At 33.6% G+C, this 23,890-nt stretch overlaps 1 long non-coding RNA gene across 1 annotated transcript; it reads left to right on the top strand.

The window, feature by feature from the left end:
* Window positions 1–19,418: 19,418 nt before the first annotated feature.
* Window positions 19,419–20,625, top strand: LOC111516807 (uncharacterized). The gene is made up of 3 exons (XR_002723736.2): window positions 19,419–19,771; window positions 19,858–19,948; window positions 20,002–20,625. It is a non-coding gene; the product is annotated as an uncharacterized lncRNA (long non-coding RNA).
* Window positions 20,626–23,890: the final 3,265 nt, after the last annotated feature.

Below are 23,890 nucleotides of genomic sequence, written 5' to 3' on the forward strand. Positions count from 1 at the left end.
ATGAGGCAGAAAGGTGTATTTCCATATAGCTTCGTTAATGACATTGACAAATTGAATTATCCATCACTTCCAAAAAAAATCAGTTTTATGACAAACTCATTCGTGAATATACAGGGTATCCCTGGACTTCCTCTTTTCCTCTCGGGAATGTATAGATGGGGTCAAAATATCACCAGTACTTCATATAACTTTTTTTCCTAAAATCCTTCGTTACCAAGTAACGGGCCCTCGAAGTTACAAAATGAAAAATGTTTTTCTTTGATAACTTTTCAAGTGAATATTCAAAATCATCCAAATTTTGGTAATTGACTAAACAAATGAATTCCGTCGATGAGCTTTCATGCAGGAGTCAGTTGTTTTGCTACAAAGTCAGGAACGGACTACCCCCGATGGTCCACACCCCAAAACTTTGAAATAACAGATATTTTTCAATATTTTTCAACAAATTGAGGTTACTTGGACAATTTTATGAATGAAAGTACTCGTGTGGATAAAAATTTAGTTTCACTCGACGACATCAAACCCGCTCGTCCACCATTATTTGAAATGAATAATTATCAAAGCAGAAATAATAATGATAACGTTAATTCAACAACATTTATCCTGACATGTCTACCATTATTCGAAAATATTAGTTTTTAAGGAAAATGGAAATGATAGGTAAAATGTTCATAACGAATTTTTATGATGCAAACACGTTTAACTAACGAAACTCAAGAGCCTCAAGAGCAAACAGAAATGAAAAATCCACTACAGAAACTGCTCGATATGACCACCTTCTCTCTCTATACATTTTCTTAGTCTGCGAAGACACCCTCTCTGTACTTGAAATAGCATTCCAGGGTCGTTTCGTATGGCTTCACAATGTAATGTTATTCTATTCAACAATGCATCTCTTGTGTGAATAGGTGTAGCGTAAACAAGGCTTTTTGGATGCCCCCACAGAAAGAAATCCAATGGATTTAAATCCGGAGACCGCGATGGCCATGAATATGGCCCACCTCTACCAATCCATCTATTGTGGAAAATATGGTTCAGATGGTCACGCACAATCAAACTAAAATGAGGAGGAGCGCCATCATGCATAAACCACATATCTCTTCGGGTTTGCAATGGAACATGTTCCGAAATTCCATTCAAATCGTTCTGAATGAACTCCAAATAACGTTCTCCATTCAATCGGTCCTGTAGAACGAATGGTCCTATAAGATGGTTTCCTATGATACCAGCCCAAACATTCACGTTGAATTTCCGTTGGTGTTTGGTTTGCAATATCCCATGGGGATTTTCTTCGGCCCATATATGGAGATTATGAGAGTTGATAACTCCATCTCTACTGAAACCTGCTTCATCAGTGAATAAAACTCGATTAATAAAAGTCATATCCTCTCTTTGCCTATCCGTGAACCAATTGGCATATTCCAGTCGTGCTGGAAAATCTTGAGGTGTCGTGGCATGTACCTTCTGGATGTGAAATGGGTGGAGCAGTTGTTCCCTAATTATTCTATGAATAGTGGACTTGGATGTATGGAACTGTTCTGATAGATTTCTGATGCTCATTGAAGGATCATCAGCGACGGCTTCCAAAATATTTTCCTCCAATACAACGGTACGTACAGTCCTAGGAGCGCCCTCACCACCTCGTTTTGGAAAAACTGTACCTACAATAATATCGAAATAAAATAACGTGCTCAAATTGATTATCAATCATTACATACCTGTCTCCCTCAAGCTGCGATCGACACGCTCGAATGTTTCTCTTGACGGTACCGTTCGATTGTAAAAATGCTCGGAATACAGACGACGAGCTTCTGCAGCATTACAAAATGCTCGTCCATAAAATACATGCATATCTGCATATTCATTGAATGTAAACTGTTTGGCCATATCAAAAAAATTCAAAATATCCTATAGAATATTGACAATACAATGATAGTCATATGACAACGCACCACTCAACAAAACAAAATCGCATTCCAGTTTCTCATTTTTTATCAAAACTTTCTAAAAGGTTTTTTTGTCAACATCTGTGAAAGAAATGGAACATAATTATCCCCTGGATATTTTTCACCTGATCATGTGCAGCCGTTTTTGTAGTTCATTCGTTTGCTTTTTATTAGTATAGTAAATATTATTTCCGATGTGCGTTTTTTCAGCTAAATTTAGATTCGTGTTAAAGAATTTCTCCCATAAAATTATAATTATCAGTGAAACTCCTCAACAGTTGAGGCTGTGAAGAAGAATTTGAAACATTCGAATGTTGAGTTTCATGAGATTCAGATAACTGATCAACACGAAACGTGATTATTCCACACGTATTATGTACATACAAAATATGGAATGAATTCGATATTTCATAGTAGTGTAGCTTGTTAGTTTAAAAACACCACGAATCTACAGAACTTGATATTTCTTTTGAAAAAATATCTGCTATCACAATTGTGACTTAAACTTCCATATAGGTACTGTACTTTTTGTTTACGACTTCATTTTAGCATACTTTGTATTATTCCTGTTATAAATGTTGTTGAATTAACGTTATCATTATTATTTCTGCTTTGATAATTATTCATTTCAAATAATGATGGACGAGCGGGTTTGATGTCGTCGAGTAGAACTACATTTTTATCAAGACTCGTTGCTCCGATCGACTTTCCACACGAGTACTTTTATTCATAAAATTGTCCAAGTAACCTTATTTTGTTGAAAAATATTGAAAAATATCTGTCATTTCAAAGTTTTGGGGTGTGGACCATCGGGGGTAGTCCGTTCCTGACTTTGTAGCAAAACAACTGACTCCTGCATGAAAGCTCATCGACGGAATTCATTTGTTTAGTCAATTACCAAAATTTGGATGATTTTGAATATTCACTTGAAAAGTTATCAAAGAAAAACATTTTTCATTTTGTAACTTCGAGGGCCCGTAACTTGGTTACGAAGACTTTTAGGAAAAAAAGTTATATGAAGTACTGGTGATATTTTGACTCCATCTATACATTCCCGAGGAAAAGAGGAAGTCCAGGGACACCCTGTATATCAGAAAATGATTATGATAGGGCTAGAAATCTGTGGAATTTATTCGAGTGTCAGAATTTGGGTGAATACTCTGATTTGTATTTGAAGTCGGATGTATTGCTAATGTGATATTTTTGAAAACTTTCGCACCACAAGTTTGGAGATTTATAACTAAGATCCAGCACACTGCACCTGGATTATCTTGGGATGCTATGTTGAAGTATACGAATATTGAATTGGAATTACTAACTGACATTGATATGATTCACTTTTTTCAAAAAGGTATACGAGGTGGAATTAGTTAGTGTAGTGAGAGGAAACATATAGCAAATAATAAATTTTCACCAAACTATAATCCCAATGAACCTTCCACATTCATTACATATTTAGATGCAACGAATCTATACGGTCATAGCATGTCACAACCTCTACCAACAAGTGAATTTACATGGTTGACACCTAATGAAATTCTTAACCTTGATGTGATGAATGTGAGTTCTGATAGTCTGTATGGGTATGTGTTTGAAATTAATTTCAAATTTGAATGATAAAAGAAAATATATTGTTCATTTTAGAAATCTACAGCAAGCCATCAAAAATGGTTTGATTGTAATGAATACACATAGAGTATTGAAATTCAAACAATCACGTTGGATGAAACCCTATATAGATCTTAATACTGAAATGCGTAATAGGTCTAACAACAAATCTGAAAGATTTCTAAAAACTAATGAATAATGCGGTATATGGAAAGACAATGGAGAATATAGATAACAGAATTGATGTTAGACTCGTTACACATTGGGAAAATATAAAGGAAAATATAGGTGCCAGCACTTTCATATCCAGATGAAATTTTAAAAATTGTTCAATTTTCACAGAAAGTTTCGTTGCCATTCAATTGGGTAAAGTTAAAGTCCATTATGATAAACCATTATATTTGGGATTTTCTATATTAAAATTATCAAAAACAGTCATGTACGACTCTTTCTATGGATGCATCAAACAACACTTTGGTGAAAATGTCTCTTTACTGTACATAGATACCGACTCACTCATTTTGAAAGTAAATACAGAAAATTTTTATGAATTCATGAAAACTAACATAAGTAGGTTTGATACATCCAATTACAGTATAGTTAACCAATTCAATATTCCAGTAATAATTTCAATCTTGGGTAACTTCAAAGACGAATTTCCGAATGATCCAATCATGAGCTTTCATGGTACAGGTGCAAAAGCGTATTATGTGAAATCTGTTGATGGTGAATTCAAGAAAGCTGAAGGGGTGAAACGATCGGTTATAAAGAATGAATTGACATGCGAAGATTACCAAAAAATCGTGGAACATGGTGGTATGATATTCAGAAAGATGAATTCATTTAGAAGCGTGTTGCATGATATGTATACTGAATTGAAGAATAAAATTGCATTATCATATCACGACGATAAACGATATCATTCCGAATACTACCCACACTCTTCCTTGGGGTCATAATGAAATTGAATTTTATCAAAACGATCCGAACATTCAGTGGATAACTAATATTATTCAAGAATCACAAACTCAGGAGAGTCCACTGGATCAACTAATCAATTTATTGTCTGCCGAGATCAATAATTGAAATTCTATTCAATTCAGGAAAATCCAATATGGATATTCTTGTTGGTATTCATAAATAAAACTGCAATGTGATATTAATGTATTGTGTATGTATATGTATTGTGTATGTATATATATTACTTTGATGAATATAAAAAAGTGGGGTGCTAATGTCATTCGAAGTCTTCCCGGGAATGGATTTAAATTAACGAAAAATGGTCATTGTGACATGCAAAGAAAAATATTAAAAAATACTAGCGAACCAATTGACAAGAGTGATTGAGTAACTGTATCATATCTTGAGGGGGAAATTATTGGAGCAAAGGAGGTCATACTTCTAGCCCTACAAGCTGCAATACAATCCACAATAGGAATGTTGCTCGCGATGCACGTCAAGCATTCGATGATAAAATTGCAGAGGCTCCGATAACTCTTGCACGTAAATATGATAGTCTCAAAAGCGATGTAGAAATGAAAATTTTCGATGTAACAGCATCAACAGTGGAAAAAGATGACGCTTTGGAGCAGAGAGTTGTAGTTTTGGAGAAAAAACATAATGGTAATTCAAGAGGTGGACCAGTACTTTAGTATCCAGGAATGGACATAAACCCAAATGTTAGAGTATTAGACCCAAAACCAACAGATGACGTATTAATTGAATCTACATGATGAATTGTGGCGTAGCGAATCAGGGCTGCGGGACCGCGCTTAGCGCAACCGTCGCCGGGACCGCGCGGAGCGCAACCGTCGCCGGGGTGCGACGCCCACTTCCCACCATTGCTCGCCCCACCCCATTCCCACCATTGCGCATGCACGCCCCCACCTCATTCCCTCCACTCCCAACGATTTTGATACCCCAAGGAGCACGCTTCTCAACATTCAGTACGACAACTCCAGTCATCCAGAGCAGTCCAGCCATACTCAACCAGCAGCAGTGTACTATACGTCAAGGAGCCAAGTTTGAGTAAGTCAACAATGTACTTTAATTTTTTATATCTACTAACTTTTTATTTTCATCATTTTCAGAATGGAAGGATACACTCAGGAATTGACCGATGCTGTGGCGTCGATAATGCAGGAGCAGGGTGCTGTGGTGCGACCAGTCAGCCCTGACTTATTCGAGGAAGGAGGCAGGGTTGAAGCAGCCGTTCAGGAGAAGGCGGCAACTTCGAGGGGTGTGCGACGAGCAACTAATTCTATGCGGGTAGTTGATCGACTGCTCGCAACAGCTTGCGACCCCCCACGCCGCCCGCACCACCAGCAATGGAATCAGTGGCAGCAATGGAAACACCAAGGGCGCCATCTCCGGTGAAATCCTCACCCAGTTCGCCCCATTGACGGTGTCGCCATTGACACCACTGGCGCTAACACCAGCGCCACAAGTGCCAGAACCTGCCGGAGAGATAACGCCACCAGTGCCAGTGCCAGTGTCGGAGCCTATCGGAGGGGTGGGTTAACGCTTGAAACCGGAATTGCGAGAAAGCAGAAGATGCTTCTCGATCTGGTGAGGTCACGTTGGTTGATATTTCTCGCAATGAGGCGAGACTTGTCAACCGACGAAGTGAATTGTTAAAAGAATTGGCCGAAGTAGATCGGGAGATTGCATCTCTGGAGGAAAGTCGTAAAGTGGCGACCTCTTCGATAGAGCGATATCAAACAATTACGGATATAATTTATAAAATTGATTTTGTAGAATAGATTTAGATTAGTTAGTTAGTTAGTAATATTATATTAGTATTAAGTTTATATATATAATGTGTTTTATAATTATCCTTAGATATTCTGTGGAACAGTAAAAGTACAACCAAAATTGAGTTGCTCTGAAAAGAGAGGAGGATTTCATTACATAAACCAGTTTTTACATTTTCAACAAAACATTCTTCAACATTAATTAATCTCAAACTAACCTGAAAAGAGAAACAACATTCAATGCTATTGCTTCACCAGTTCCTATTAATTGTTCAAATTGCAATATCTTCTTTAACATAACTAACCTACATATTCATCACATGGAGACATAGATTCCAAAGAGTTCACAGATAAACTATACATCAAAGTTATTACGCGGCAAATTCAAACTAAATGAAGTGTCACTCACTTCGTTTACATCTCCCCTCCCACTTTAAATACAGTTTTACTCTAGTACTGGAATAAGCTTTGTAATATAGAAGAGATTCTACTCTGACTTTTTGTGACCTGTGTTTACTTTGTAAATTGAATTGGATATTTTGTCTACAATTTGATAAGGTCCAATTTTCAATTCATCTAGTTTTTTTTTCGGTTTAACCGATTTCCGTTTTCCAACATATACAGAATCTCTGACTTTTAGTTCATAATGTTTTCTATTTTTATCAAATCTTTGTTTATTATAATTGTGTGATTTTATACTATTTTCTGAGGCGGTGTTTCGGTCTCGTAATAGATGATTCTGTGTTATATTTTGTTTCAGTTCATCTGGTAGAATGTTAATATTTTTCCCTCCAATAAATATTTCTGGGAGAACCCTGTTACACTATGTTCAGTTTCATTATATTTTTCCGTGCATTCATGAGCAATAGTTGTCCAAGCAATTTTATTCCTCCTTTCATTAATCTTACAACGAAATTTATTAACCAAAGTTTGGTTTAATCTTTCATTCAATCCATTTGAAAATGGCGCATTTACTGCAGTGGAAACTATAGGTATTTCTTCTTTCTCTAAAAATTTTTTAAAATCCTTTGAATTTATGCCAGGATATTGGTCTGATAGAATCAAGTTTATTTTATAATCTTGTGTTACTTCTTGAACAAGTTTTATAAAATCATTCGCACTCTGGGTTTTGGATGTCAAAATATAGGCGTAACGAGTGAAGTGATCTACTAGAAGATGTAAATATGTTTTGGATGAACGAGCACCTCCAAATCCTCCTATGGTGTCAATAGACACTATTTCGAACGGATAGGTAGCTGGACCTAAGTGAGACATTAGTCCGAACTTGTATTTTCCTCTAGATTTATTTTTTATACAGACCTCACAGTTTTCACACATTTTTTTTTATATTATCCAATAAATTCTTAGCTTTATAAAAGGGTTTAATCTTGTTTTCCATTTGTTTTCTTCCTATATGACAGTAGTAGTGATGTACATGTTTTATAATATTTTTACCTAATTCTTCAGTTAGAACAATCTTTTCTTTTTTCCTATCTTTTTATAATATATATCATGTTTGAAAATAAGTTTATTTTTATTTTGTTTTATATCTTTATTTTTATCTTGATAATTCCGTATGTCTTCTAATTTAACAAAATTCAGTACTTTTGAACTACTATCTTCATTTTCATACGATTCTAACACAGGGTTTCTGCTTAAAGTATCTGCCTCTGTATTATATTTACCCGGGGAATATATTATTTTAAAATCAAACTGCGACAAACAATACGTTAACTCTCCCAGTTCATCGTCTGTTCTGGCCTCAATATTCATTTTTTCTAAAGGTTGGTGATCTGAAAAAACCCTGAATGTTTTTCCTATAAGCCAATGTTGCCAGTATTTTACTGCCTCTTTTATTGCCGAACACTCAAGATATATGGTTTTTCCTTTTTTTGAGAGTCACTTAATTTTTTGGAAAAATATGCGCAAGGCTTTTCATCCCCATTGGGTTGAATTTGTTTCAAAATCGCACCTATACCTTGTATGCTAGCATCTGTATAAATATGTATTGGCAAGTCAGGATCAAAGATGGTTAGAATAGGTTTTGATCAAAGTAGTTTTTTTACAGTATCAAAGGATTCTTGACATTTATGGGACCAAACGAATTTTTCTCCTTTTCTCAATAAATTATGTAAAGGATCTAGTATAATTGAAATATTTGGCACATATTTTCCATAGAAATTGGTTTTTTCTAACAATTGTTGGATGTTTTTTTGTGTTTTTGGAATTGGAAATTGTTTTATGGCAATCAAATTATCTTTTAGTGGAGTGACATTATTGTTTTTTATTATGTGCCCTAGATATTTTACAGAGTCCTGTGCAAAGTTACATTTCGTGAATTTTAATTTAAAACCTTCTTCAGAAATTGCTTCCAATAATAAAGATAAGTGCTCAATGTGTTTTTTCGAACGTTTCAGAAAATACTAAAATATCATATATGTAATTGACAGTAAAATCTGACAGTTTATGCTTCCTTATAATGCTACTCAATATTCTCTGAAAAATAGCGGGCGAAGTTTTTAAGCCAAAAGGTAAACACGTCCATTGAAAGTGTGCCCCTGAGTAACAAATACAGTTTTTTGTCTATCTTCAATTTTAAGGGATATGGACCAAAACGCTGAGTTTATATCGAATGTTAAAAAAAATTTACATTTCCTTGTTTTAACCATTAAATCTTCGATTAGAGGAAAAGATTGCGATTGGGGGACTACAATTTTATTTAATTCACGAAAATCTATACAAAGTCTTGATCTCCTTCCTTCTTCTTTTTAAATGCTAGAGTTACTGGAGCAGCAAAAGGACTATATGACTCCTCGATTAAATTATTTTCTAGTAATTTTGAAATTTGATATTCAATTTCTTTCATATCTTCAATAGAGCACCTATACGGTCTCTTACTACAGTATTCATCTATCAACAAATCAATATGCGCTTCATAACCTTTTACAGTACCTATATCATATTTGTCTTCAGCAAAAATTGAATTATATTTGCATATCAACTGATCAATATCACTTTTTTTTTGATGATATAAATTATTTACTGTAATATCAATATTATCAACTATTATATTTTCATTATAGTTTATTTTATACTCATTAATGATAATTTCTCTTTTATTTTTGTTTGTGATATCCATATTTTTTTTTCATCATACATATTCTGTTTATTCCCTATGCCACTACCTGAACTGCCAGGAATTTCTTTAGTGTTTATAGGTTGCTTTTATTTATTTATTATGTAGTCTTTATTATTATTGTTAAGGAAATTTTGAGTAATATTTAAATTTTCATTTTGAGTTAAATGAAATATTTGTATACAGTCTAACCCAACTAGGAAATTATAGTCGAAGTTGTCTTCATCTATAACAAAAATATTAACATGTTTTTCAATTTCGAAAATTTTAATTTTAAAGAAACCATTTCTATTGATTTTTTTACGCCATTAATTGTTTTTTGAACCTGCATTTTTCTTACTTGTATGTATGTTTTTTAAAGATAATAACCTTGAATTTATTAAGGACACATTAGATCCTGAATCATAGATTCCTGATATTTCTAAAGCATTATTTATTAGTAATTTAATTTTTATTAATGGCGGCACTATTAGTTTTTTGGGTCGATTTCATATAATTCTGTCTCTAATTCAGAATTGTTAACACTCCTTATTTGATCTTTTTTTTGACATATCATTATTTTTAATTTTGAACCAACATTAGGATTCAGGGTGATAGCGTATACCTTTATTCTCTTTTTCACAAATTTTACAGGGACTAATCAAGGATTTCACATTTTTCTCTTTAATTTTACTTTCGAAAGCTCCAACCTTTTTATCAAATGTTTTTTTGTTAAGCGTATGCTCTAAACTTCTTATACTATTGGATAAGTCTTCAGTTTCTTTCAAACCATTTCTATCAATCTTATCTGCAATGAAATTGGGTAATCCGATGGTAATCAGATCAATTAGAGTGGGTTTATCTATGGACTTATTTATTTCTAATAATAGTCTCTCTTTCCTTAATGCATATTCCAGTAACGAGCCCTGTCTGTATTTAAATAACATTGCAACCCTTATCGGCATATGTTTCACAAAAGTTTTTTTTCCACATTGCCCTTCTGAATTTATTGTATGCTTTATAAGCATGGAACTATACCAGTCAAAACAAGAATCTTCTATAAATAACCTAAAAATTTCAATTGTTTTGACATCATGTTCTATTCCTATACGTGCACATTCTGCTTCAATGTGTCCACTGGGACACATTAGTAATCTTGCTATTGAATTTTTATATAACAACTTTTTCTGCCATTTTCCTCATATTAAAAGGTTTCGATGAATCTTTATTCATTTACTTGCAGCTTTCCATGATTTTTGCCAGGGATTCTTCTGAAAATCCTGTTGTAGAAGTTTATGGTTTTGCTTTTTCCTCCAATAGGTATCCCATGAATTGTATATTTCCATCTTCATCAGAATAAACTGCCTTCATCTCCGGGTTTACAGATATCCCCACCTGTCGTTTCTCATACCGTCTTTGTAATGTAGCCTCCACTTTCTGAAAGACTTGGGTCTGTACTATTGCATCATGTAGTCTCACAGGTTGTAATTTATCCGGATCACAAAGGTTCGGCCATCCAAATACGTGATTGTCGTTACACAAATAACATTTCTTTTCACATCTTCACTGGCTTTGACAATGAACTCGAATCTAAACTTTTCCATTATTCTTGGAAACCAGCTAAAGAAATGTTGTTTCATAATGTGTTTTATAATTATCCTTAGATATTCTGTGGAACAGAATATCTAAGGTTTTTACATTTTCAACAAAACATTCTTCAACATTAATTAATCTCAAACTAACCTGACAAGAGAAACAACATTTAAAGCTATTGCTTCACCAGTTCCTATTAATTGTTTAAATTGCAATATCTTCTTTGTCACAACCCCCGTTCTAGTTGCCTACCAGAAGGAAGTGACAGAAACAATTGCCAAGTTAGTGGCAATTGGGTATGCTCGCAACTAAGCTGCAGTGGAGAAGGGAGTGGTTCTTACTCAATCGTTATGTAATTTTTTAATGCCAGGCGCCAGGTAAATGTGACTGCCGCATACCCACAAGAAACTAATACTCTACCTCATCTACCTAGGAAGTATTCAGAAATAAAAGACAACTATTCCTTAGAAATTGTGTCACCCAATGTATTTCCTTTAAAAGAAATATGATGTTTACAGATTATTATTTCTCAAAATTTACCCTTGTATACTATTTCAAGTAACGGAAAATATTCTAAAGGTGTCCCCCTACCATACGATATAACAAATTCCCCAGTCATAATATTTCTAAGAAATGAAAAATATTCTAAGTCACAATCCTAACTGATACTTAGATCAAACTCAATTCAGTTTAAGGTCAGACTAAATCCATGGTAAATACTCATGTTCCAACTAATTCCTGGTTTCCAACAGTAATTTCTATATGAAACAATTTTATAGAGTAAAACCCCTATATACAATCCTATAAAACCCTTTATGAAAACCCTACGAAACCTTGTATGCAGTGTAGGCTGCGAATACCCATATCCAACCCTTCTAACGTGATATAATTATTACCAACATCAATTATATCAGCCAATTAAATGCCCAAATCTTGTTCAGTACTACGAATTATCAAGAATAATCTCATGTAAGTTAGGAAATTCCGCAAGGCGCAAAGTGTACACTGTGCCGATTACGTTACAAAAGGATATAAATATAATTCTTAACTTATCATAGTGAGGAAACCCAGAGAATAATGAAATCTGTTGTTAAACTTTCGTGTCACTCCAACTGCAGTCCCGAGATGACATTTCACCTCTCCACTTCAGTTATTCAAACAGTAGCTTCAGAAGTCACACAAATGGAAAACTACAGGAGTCTGGCAGGCAATGGCATGATACTTCGTAGTCCAGGAGACAGAGAATATGGGTAATCCAATAACTTCCAAGATAGGTTTAACATCGATAGACACATCTGCATATTAGGCAATAATGACAACCTCCAATATCGGGAGACACAACCTCCTCTTAGATAAATTAATTATTACATCATTCTCAGTGAGTGGGGTAATTCAGACATCCTTTTACACCACCAGAAACACCCTGAAATAAATAAAACACATGTCAACCAATGTTCATCCGTTTTTTTGAATGTTAGGTAACAAACTACATACATTTTCTACGGTCACAGCAGCAAAACGTTTTAAGAGGGCCATTTCAAAGGAGAAATTCTTCCGCTGAATCGGCCGACAAGCCTAGACGATGCCCTAGAGCCTTTAGAAAAGGGTGGCGTGGCACGTTCCGTGGAAGTCCCAAAATCCCACAAATGTGGATTATTCCCTCAAAAATAATAACACCAATGGTTCCCAATACTCTCCTAGAAGGAAATATCCTTGAGCTCGAACCGTTATAATCCTTCCAATCGAAGATGAATTAAAAATTCAATGAACAGGCTGGAGGCCGACTTCCACACAACAACACAAAAAAAAAGGGAAGTGACGACCTTAAAAAAAAATCCACCTCGTCAAGTGTCACTTCATCCATCCATGAACTAGGTAGATATCAGACATGTCACGTTACCTCTCATTCATCATGAACGACCAGCGTAACCTTACCGAACCTAGTGTCCGACAGTTAGTGCTACCCGCTGTACAGACTGACGATTCTGAAGATAAATTACTCTATGGTCCTGCAACTTCGTTCCGTATCGCTCGTTGGTAGACACAACCGTAGTGAAGTGACTCCCAGGCATCTGTCAAATCATAACCACAATTCAACTGTAACCAAATGTAAATAATTGCTGGAAGGAAGAGAAACGCAGTGATTACTCTTAATTGAAGACAATGGCAATGATTTAAAGGACTGATGACATTTATATAGGTACTGAAGTTACATAGACAACATGAGCAATTTCCCCAAAATCTAGCAAGTGAGTCCTTAACAGCTGATCACTAGAAATCATAAGGACACCTCCTCATTTAATACTCCTAAATTAGACAAAAATTTATCTGAAGAACAGTCTCTCAGAATCAAAATAATGTATATTAACACTATTTACATAGGAAATTACCATTAGATATTTCACTCTTATTGAAAACAGCCAAGGTAATCCACTGAAATTAGCATATATACACGCAATTACACAGAGTCCATCAGGGACTGTTACATAACTAACATACATATTCATCACATGGAGACATGTGACCCACAGAACCATAGATTCCAAAGAGTTCACAGATAAACTATACATCAAAATTATTACGTGGCAAATTCAAACTAAATGAAGTGTCACTCACTTCGTTTATATATATATATATATATATATATATATATATATATATATATATATATATATATATATTGATTGGAGACAAAATGAGAAAAACCAAGAAAGTACTTGATAAAAATAGCTGCCTGTGTAAACGCAAGCGAAACATAAGTGGAACCACCTATTGTTGTGACACCCAAGTCAACTTGCCAAGTTTTTATGTCAGTGTTGGTGGTTTGACCAATCAACCGACAACTGCGGTAGCAGAAATTTGGGAAGCTAACCTGAAATGCCATCGGAAAACGAATCCACATGTTTCTAGAAATGATATGAAATCTAGAAAGGTTAATGCAGTCAAGCTGCTGGAAAATAATTCCATGAAAATCAAAAAATTAATAGATAAGTACTTTTTGATCATTCCCACATTGATTTCAATTTAAGAGCCACCGGTAGACAGCTGTTTCAGCCTATTGGTATTGATATTTATTGTTTGTTTAATCAAATTTGATAAATATACTTCAGGTAGATACCTTATCTTACAGATATTCCTTACCTTGATTAGCTCAGTCGGATTTATATAAGCATGCAGCGCCCTCTCTCTCTACAGGTAGAGTTTTTGGAAAGGTCTTGTTTGTTTTCAAAAATATTGTGCCAAATGAATTTTCAAAAAGGATAATAAATATAATATTGAATTCCAAAATTATGGCACTAATACAATCAACCTTAACCTACCTATACCTGCGAAAACCATCTCAATTTTTAAATCATGAACAGAATTACACCACAAAGTACCACTCTATAATAATTGCTGTTCTGTGGTATAACCTTGTTGAAATTAAAATGCTACAACATTCTCTGCCTTATGACAGATTGTTAAAATGGCTGCTCAGTGAATGTTTATAAATTAATCATTAATATCAATTCTACAAATGGTTATCATTCTCAATGTGTTTTAAAATGGTGAATGAATGTTCATTGAGTTTTCAAACATTGAGAAATTGAAATGTCTCTCCTGGATTCCTTCTATCAGCAAACAGGTTCAGCGATGGCGGTTTGAGTTTTATAAATGATTTCTAAATACCTTGAATTTTTCCTTTTTGGTGCGGTGAACGTTTCTTCTTTCTACTCCAATTTTTCCAATTGATACTATAGGTAAGTTCAATTGTCTGCTTTCCACTATATTTTTATTTATAATTGAATCTATATGTATTTTAATAAGTTTGATTTATCAATTCTCAATTTTAATTCAATTTTCAAACTTTCAAAAATTGTACGTGCTTCTCGTTCCAGCGTTGATCATCGACTCCTTTGGCTTCCCCTTTCAACAAACTCCCCATCTCCTTGGCAACCAATTTTTGGAAAATTCTAGATGCTGTCAAAACCTTCTGATTTGCAAATTTTGGCACTTTGCTCAAACTACACTTAGTTTATTTACCATTTGTACTCATAAACAAACTCTAATATCTAATATTTACAATATTGGTTGTTTTATAACATGTTCTGTATTTTACAAAATTAATTTTTGAAATTTGCATTTGGCAAAATTCATGAGCTCCTCTCCAATTCTCTCACCTAGTGGGCTAGACAATATTTTAGCTACATGGTTTTTCCATATACTGAGTGTTTTTCCTTTCACAAATTGAAACTCTTTCAAAATATTGATTTGAATAATTTGAAAAATAGTAATGTTGTTCTGTTTCCTAATATTGATCTAAATGGTTTTATTAATTTGTTTTTGTGTTTCAGGAAAATATATATCTGGTGACTGATCTTTTCTTTCAATACTGGATTGTGACATTTGAATTTCAATGGAAACCAACTAAGGTTATATATATATATATATATATATATATATATATATATATATATATATATATATATATATATATATATATATATATATATATATATAGTTGAAGGACAGTCTTTGCTGACTAGTTAAGAACAAAACTTGGGAATTTCTTTGGGTGAACAGCAGAACGGAAGTGTACTCTTATAACACAAGTTATTCCTATATATATATATATATATATATATATATATATATATATATATATATATATATATATATATATATATATTATATATATATATATATATATATATATATATATATATATATATATATATATATATATATATATTACAATGTAGGTTTTCACGGATGGTAGAATATGATGTGTTGTTCTTCCGGGTTTTCATCCGTTGTGTACTATTCGATAGTCGACGTTTCGCCATCATCTCAGATGACATTATCAAGACGAGTTACTGCTTCGCTTCGAGAGGTGTAACGCAAGCGAAACCATATAAAAACACCACAAGAAGAACCTAACATCAGTTACACCTCGCGAAGCAGTAACTCGTCTTGATAATGCCATCTGAGATGATGGCGAAACGTCGACTATCGAATAGTACACAACGGATGAACACCCGGAAGAACAACACATCATATATATATATATATATATATATATATATATATATATATATATATTTCAATATTGAATTCTACAAAAAGGATTTGAAGCTTTATATCTTCTATTAATTATCTGCGAGCGCTTTCGACAGTTGGTAGTACTGTCATCATCTGGCACTCCTCAAATGTATCTCAAGCTTCAAATCCTTTTTGTAGAATTTAATATTAAAATACTCAAAATAAAGGAAAATTAGTTGCATCAATCAATATATATATATATATATATATATATATATATATATATATATATATATATATATATATATACCGGGTGTCCCACATTTTATGTGACAGGCAATATCTGGTTTGTTGAAGGAGATACACAAAAATGTTTCATACAAAAGTTTTAGGAGTTCATGAGAGCTACATTTTGATATAATTTTCAAATATACAGGGTGTTTGGTGTAGGTGCTACAGACCAAAATTCCATTTTTTGAAATAGAACGCCCTGTATATCATTACATATTCAGATGCTACGTTAAATTCTGATATCATTTCATGTTTGGTTTTTGAAATTCGGTTACGGCGTTGTTAAGTTATTGCCTAAAATGTAAAGTCTTGAGAACGACTATTATTTTTAGAAATATCTCATATAATTATTCTCTCTGCATCAGATCACATGAAAATTAGTCAAAATTTTGGTGTTCGAAGTAATGGTTTCAATTTTGAGTTGTGGAATTCAGTCAGGAATCATTTTTGAATATGAAACAATTGCGAAATTGAAAGAGGTGTATTCGAAAACAAATCTTTAATTAATAACAATGTAAATAATACCTATAACTTGATGATATTATACAGGTTTCGAAACGTCGAATCACTTCTCTCGTACAAGTCACTCTTATAATATCAGGCGTAATATCACTGCACGCTAGTCAAATTTTCATTTTCAGATCATCCATATTCAAAGGGGGAGTAGTGAAAACAATATCTTTTAAATAACCCCATAGGAAAAAATCAAGCGGTGATAAATCTGGGGAACGAGCCGGCCACCGAATTGGACCCTTATTACCAATCCATCTATTTGGGAACGTTCTATCCAGATATTCAGTAACAACCTGTGAATTGTGAGGAGGAGTACCATCTTGTTGCCACCAAATTCCTTGTCGTTCTGCTATGGGAATATCTTCCATCAACTGGATCAAATCATTTTCTAGAAAATGTAAATATCGCAATCCATTGATATTTTCATTGAAAAAGTAAGGTCTTATGATGCGGCCATTGAACAATCCACACCATACATTAATACCCCAAGTAGTTTGAAAATTACTTTCGCGGACCCAGTGGGGATTTTCTTGAGACCAATAGTGACTGTTATGTCGATTCACAACTCCATTATTGTGGAATCGCGATTCATCGCTCCACAAAATTTGACTGAATATGTTAGGACTTTCATGTAATATTACCTGAATACAAGCAATGAATTCAAGTCGTCGTTCAAAGTCCGTGGGTTTCAAACCTTGTACCAACTGAATTTTGAATGGGTGGTATTTATTTTCTTTCAGAATTCTCTGTATATTAGATTTACTCACACCGACTTCTTCTGCAAGAGTACCGATAGAAACATGTGGATGAATAATAATATAAGCCAACACATTGATCTCTAAATCTTCAGTTCTAATAGATCTCGTATGATGACGATGCTTTATAGTAGAAGGAAATGACCCTGTTTGCAATTTTTCTACAACTCTCGAAGAAGTCATTCGTGACGGAATGGGTATGTCTGGAAAACGTTCTTGGTATAGACGTTGTGCTTGACGGCAGTTTTTCTGACATTCCCCAAAAATTAATAACATATCAATGCAATCACTTGGACTAAACGCGAAAGGCATACTGGAGTTTTCGCACAAAGAACACAGTTACTGTTTTGCAAAGAATCACTGAATCGAACTGACAAGTAGATACAATTCAACAACATTTGTTACTATGGCATCAACAAGCATAAGCTACTTGATGAAATTGTGCAATATAAAGCAATTCACCCTCAAGTTAGTCACATTCTCAAGAATTTCAATATTATATTCAACTGATATCGATATCGTATCGTAGAGGTGAGAATAATGGTTTGTATTCAGTAGTAGTCTAGTTCAATTTAATAAAAGATATAGACTGGATTCGTGTACGAGTAAATAAGTTTTTTTGAAACTTTATATTTAAGGAAAAGTGCAATAACTCAACAACGCCGTAACCGAATTTCAAAAACCAAACATGAAATGATATCAGAATTTAACGTAGCATCTGAATATGTAATGATATACAGGGCTTTCTATTTTAAAAAATGGAATTTTGGTGTAGGTGCTACAGCACCTACACCAAACACCCTGTATATTTAAAAATTATATCAAAATATAGCTCTCATGAACTCCTAAAACTTTTGTATGAAACATTTTTGTGTATCTCCTTCAACAAACCAGATATTGCCTGTCACATAAAATGTGGGACACCCGGTATATATATATATATAATATATATATATATATATATATATATATATATATATATATATGATATGATATGATATGATATTGATATGAAGTTGACACTTGTTAGTGGTTCACATAGTATATCAAGAAATTAAATGAATACAGTTATAGCTTAATTCCAAGAGATAGTTTTTATCATTATAATATAAATATTCTAAATACACATTGTTGAAATTTAATAATATAATATACTTTATATATATATATATATATATATATATATATATATATATATATATATATATATATATATGATATGATATGATATTGATATGAAGTTGACACTTGTTAGTGGTTCACATAGTATATCAAGAAATTAAATGAGTACAGTTATAGCTTAATTCTAAGAGATAGTTTTTATCATTATAATATAAATATTCTAGATACACATTGTTGAAATTTAATAATATACTTCACAAATGAAAAATGTATTATCTATACAAACACACTCACATTTGTTCACAAACATAGATATACGTATACACTGAAACATGGAATCTCACACTGTTCGTATTATTAATTGTGACATTTTTATTTTTTTGTCAAAACTCTTGGTTTTATTCAAAGTAATTACATTATTCTGATATAAATTTATATAAATAATAGTAAAAATGTTTTATCCATACAAAGGAGTTTATATACACAGATAAATACACACTTGTGCACAACATACATGAGTAAACATTAATTATAAAGGTCGTATTATTAGTAAAAACCTTTATATATATTTATACATATATATATATATATATATATATATATATATATATATATATATATATATATATATATATATATATATATATATATACATATATACATATACACACATACATATATTTTTAATTCTTCAAATGTGTATTGATTGTGTCCAATTTCTTTTTGAATGATTAAATAATTAAATAGATCGACTTGGCTGAATGTCTAGAGGTAGACTATTATACAATTTCGTACCCAAATAATAATAGCTTCGTTGTCCAATGGATCTTTGTGTCCGAGGACAATTAAATTGAATGTGATGCCTTGTTTCATAATTATGGGAGAGTTTGACTAGATTTTTTTCATTTTTATATTGCCTGATATTGCTTTTTTTGAAATATAGCTGACGTCTAGTACTCCCGATTCTTCACATAAACGTCCACTTGGAAATCTTGAACTTTTGGATAACATCAGTTTGAGGAAACGCTTTTGAATAGCCCTGAGTGGGCGTAGGTAAGTTTCAGATATTCCTCCCCATCCTAGAAGACAGTAGCTCAGGTGACTTTCCACTAAACTGTAACATTTTTTTTCTGTTTCAGATCACGAATGTCATTTAATTGCTGGAATTCATGAAGAACAAATCGACGTTTTTTGAGGACCAAATTCACATGATGATCCCATCGGATATATGTATCTATAATAATTCCAAGGTATTTGATGGTATTTACAGAAGATATTTGTAGGTTACTTGGCAAAGTGAGCAGTTGAAAACTTGGTATTAGTTAAAACGGAGGACATGTACACAAGACTTAATCAGTCAACATATGAACTCAGATATCTCAAATGAGATATCTGCTACGAAGAATTCAGCCTCAGAGGGTGAAATAATTCGTCACCAATGCTGAAAACAAATTTTGTACTTCTGACTGCAATAATAAATAATGTTTCGTATGTGAACGTACCAAATGTGGGTGAAATTTATAGCAATATGCGTGAAGGCTAGTGATTGTGATTATGGCTGTGACAGAACACAATGGAAATCGATGTGATTGACATTAGTTAGTGAGGGTCATTTTGCGGTATTTGCAGGCGCAATTTCAAAGAATACACCATTCAAATATAAATTAACGTCGATATTTCAAGATCTTCGACAATCAGATAGGAAAACTGTTGAAGTTGTTCCTGAACACGCAGCAAGGCTAGAGAAAAAGAGTTACAAATGAAATTTGATGTTTATAGAATTCTCATCATAGTATTTACGTTTATTTTGATTAGAGCATGTATTTTGATTGGAATTGTACAATAATTATAAAACTTGCTGAAAAATTAATATTTTGGTTGAAACAGTAAATTGTTGAATTTTCAAATTTTTCGTTTAAGAATATATAAAACAGACATGCATAATTATCGCTATCACCTATTGATAAAGCCAGAAACGTAGGAGTTCAATATATAATGAACAATTTGGTTTTGACTTGAGGTAAGCTAGGCAGCATACTGTAGATTATCTCATAGACATGAATTATATCGCTCGTTCCTATGTGAACTGCTGTCCATGCTAAAGCAGAATCTCGCGATTCTGGGAAACTGATGTGCAAGCAATCTTATCTTCATGGGAAGAATACTTTTATAATTCAGTCTTAATTTTGCTCCCACACTGTTATCACCCATTTTTGTTAACAGAATTCAATTTTTAAAAAAGGACTTTGACATATATTTGGCGCAGTCGGTAGGATACTCGAAATTGAACGTGCACTTTTCGTTTCAACGATTCATCCGGTATCGAACTTGTTGTTTTGTCTTATGGAGGTGTTTGTGAAGGAGTATGGCTCTTAAAACCTCAAGAAACCCAATCCATCGTGTACCTTTAGCATCCATTCTTTCAATAATTCTAGTTCTAGCGAATTATCATATATAACATTTCCGGAAAATGACGCAAAATTTCTCATTGTTTCAGGCTTCACGAAATTTTTTATTGATCCAGAAATTACTCAAAAACTGTTTCCAAATCTAATTAAATACGACCCATTTATTGTTTCTACAGTTTTTCAAAAATCAGCTCATAAATATAGCGCATCTATGCGCATCTATTTGTCACAGCAAAAACATTTAAAATTTTTCCTTTTCAAATTTGATGACATTTTCAAAGGATCAATTGGTCTTGTCAATTTAAAACTTTTACAAGCTAACCTAGATTCTGATCACGGCTATCTTATCACTCCTTATGCGAAAATAAAACTGAAGTTTCAAATAAAAAAAGCGATCTCAATTCAATCACGATTGCTCTAAGATCTGAGCAAGTGATATAGTTGAAACATCAATTCAGAATGGTGAAATAATAATACCTCACCAACGTTTCCATAATCGTGAATTGCCAGTACCTTACTAATGCAAATAAAGGTAGAACTCTTACTAAAATGTTGAAGACCACCAAACCAGTAACCATGAATTTTTCAGAACCAATTGCTGTTGAAAAATTTGATGAGAACGAAATTTCAAAAATCGATTTTTATGATTTTGATGATTCTCCGAAGCAAAATTTAGATTTTTCAAAAATTCGATGTTACCATTTGAATGACAAGGAAGGAACTAAGATTCTTTCGCTGTGTGAAGAATTTTCTGTCATATTTTATCACGAAAAAATCCCGCTGACTTTTACGAGTCGTGTAAAGCACCAAATCAGAACATTTGATGAAATACCGGTGTATAAAAAATTATACCGGTACCTATTTATCCACAAGCAAGAAGTCAAAAATCAGATCAAAAAATGCTCAATCAAAAATTATTAGGTCAAGCAATTCTCCTTGGTCATCGCCAATTTGGGTGGTACCCAAAAAGGTAATGCTTCTGGGAAGCAAAAATTAAGGGTTGTTATTGACTATCGCAATCTCAATGAGAAAACGATAGATGACAAATACCCTTAGCCTAAACGTCACAGATCTTTTGGAGAAACTGGGAAAATGCCAGTATTTCACAACGCTCGACTTGGCCAGTGGCTTTCATAAAATTTAGATGGAAGACGACGATATTGAGAAAACAGATTTCAATACAGAATATGGCCATTATGAGTATTCAATGATACCATTTGGGCTGAAAAACGCGCCAGCTACCTGTCAGCGCGTAATGGATAATATCCTCCGTGGTATCCAGAACAAAAAGTGCTTGGTATACCTCGGCAATATTATTATCTTCTCGACTTCTCTCCAAGAACACCTTGAGAGCCTTAAATCTGTCTTCAAAAGGCTGAGAAGCTCAAACTTCAAAATTCAGGTAGAAAAGTCAGAATTCCTATGAAAGGAAGTAGCCTACCTGGGACATGTTGTGACTCCCGAAGGCGTCAAGCCAAATCCAGACAAAATCATAGCCATCAATAATTTCCCCGTCCCAAAAACCACCAAACAGATCAAAAGATTCTTGGGTCTGTTAGGTTACTGTCGACGCTTTATTAATAATTTCGCTAGACTAACGAAACCATTATCCATATGCCTGAAGAAAGGCACAAAAATCGAACATAATGCAGAATTATCGGAATGCTTCAATACCTGCAAAAACATGTTAATCAACGATCCGATTTTGCAATACCCCGACTTTTCCAAACCTTTTAATCTCACCACGGATACAAGTAAATTCGCTCTAGGAGCTGTCCTTTCTCAAGGCCTTACAGGCCAAGATCCTCCAGTTGCATACGCATCTGGGACCCTGAATGAACTCTGAGCAAAATCACTCAGTCATTGAGAAAGAGCTTTTCGCGATCGTATGGGCTACCAAATTCTTCCGCCCATATCTCTTTGGACGAAAGTTCAATGTCGTCACTGACCACAAACTTTTTCAGTGGTTATTCTCTCTGAAGGACCCCAACTCAAAATCGCTGGTGTGGCAGATCAAACTAGATGAATACGATTATACCATGATCTACAAAAAAAGAAAGTTGAACACCAACGCCGATGCTTTATACCATCTCGAAATCCACACTAAAGACACCAAAATCTTTTGGGAGGGATTGGATGACATACTAGACGAATCACAACGCCTAACAAATCAATGTGTCATTTTCAGTGGTCAAGAAAACTCAGTAAGTCGTTGTCTTGGAACCCCGGATTATCAACCCTCTGTCGATATTTTGTTTATTGGAGAACCCACTCAGGACACTGAATATACTCTTATCATGATTTCCCCTAACGAAATACATGTAAATAATATGGCAATCTTTCTTCACAAGTTCAACCTGATACTGAACGTACAGGAAATGAACCCCTAACAGAACGTAAAAATCTTGAAGATGACACTATTCACTCGAATGCTGAACAGAACCCTATTGTGACAATTCCAGTAGCGCAGTGTGCCGTAAACCTAGGGTTCAATCAGTTGATTGAGCCAAACCCAAACCCAAAACTACCATTCTATTCGAGAAAAAGATGAGAATTCATGTGCAAATATCGCAAAATAATACAGAAAACGATATTTTGAATTTTATCAAAGAACCATTTTCGACAACAATTCTAAAATATTTCAAGTGACCCTCTATAAAATTTAAAAGGTGTACCAAAAAGCTTCTGGGCGTTACGAAAAAAGAAGACGTTCAAAAAATTATCCAAAACTACAATGAAGGTAAGTCCAACCACCGCGGTGTTG

The sequence above is a fragment of the Leptinotarsa decemlineata genome, unplaced genomic scaffold (genome assembly GCF_025532065.1).
Source record: "Leptinotarsa decemlineata unplaced genomic scaffold, Ldec_3_MD MMD2_tig00005521_RagTag_RagTag, whole genome shotgun sequence".
Lineage (NCBI taxonomy): Eukaryota > Metazoa > Arthropoda > Insecta > Coleoptera > Chrysomelidae > Leptinotarsa > Leptinotarsa decemlineata.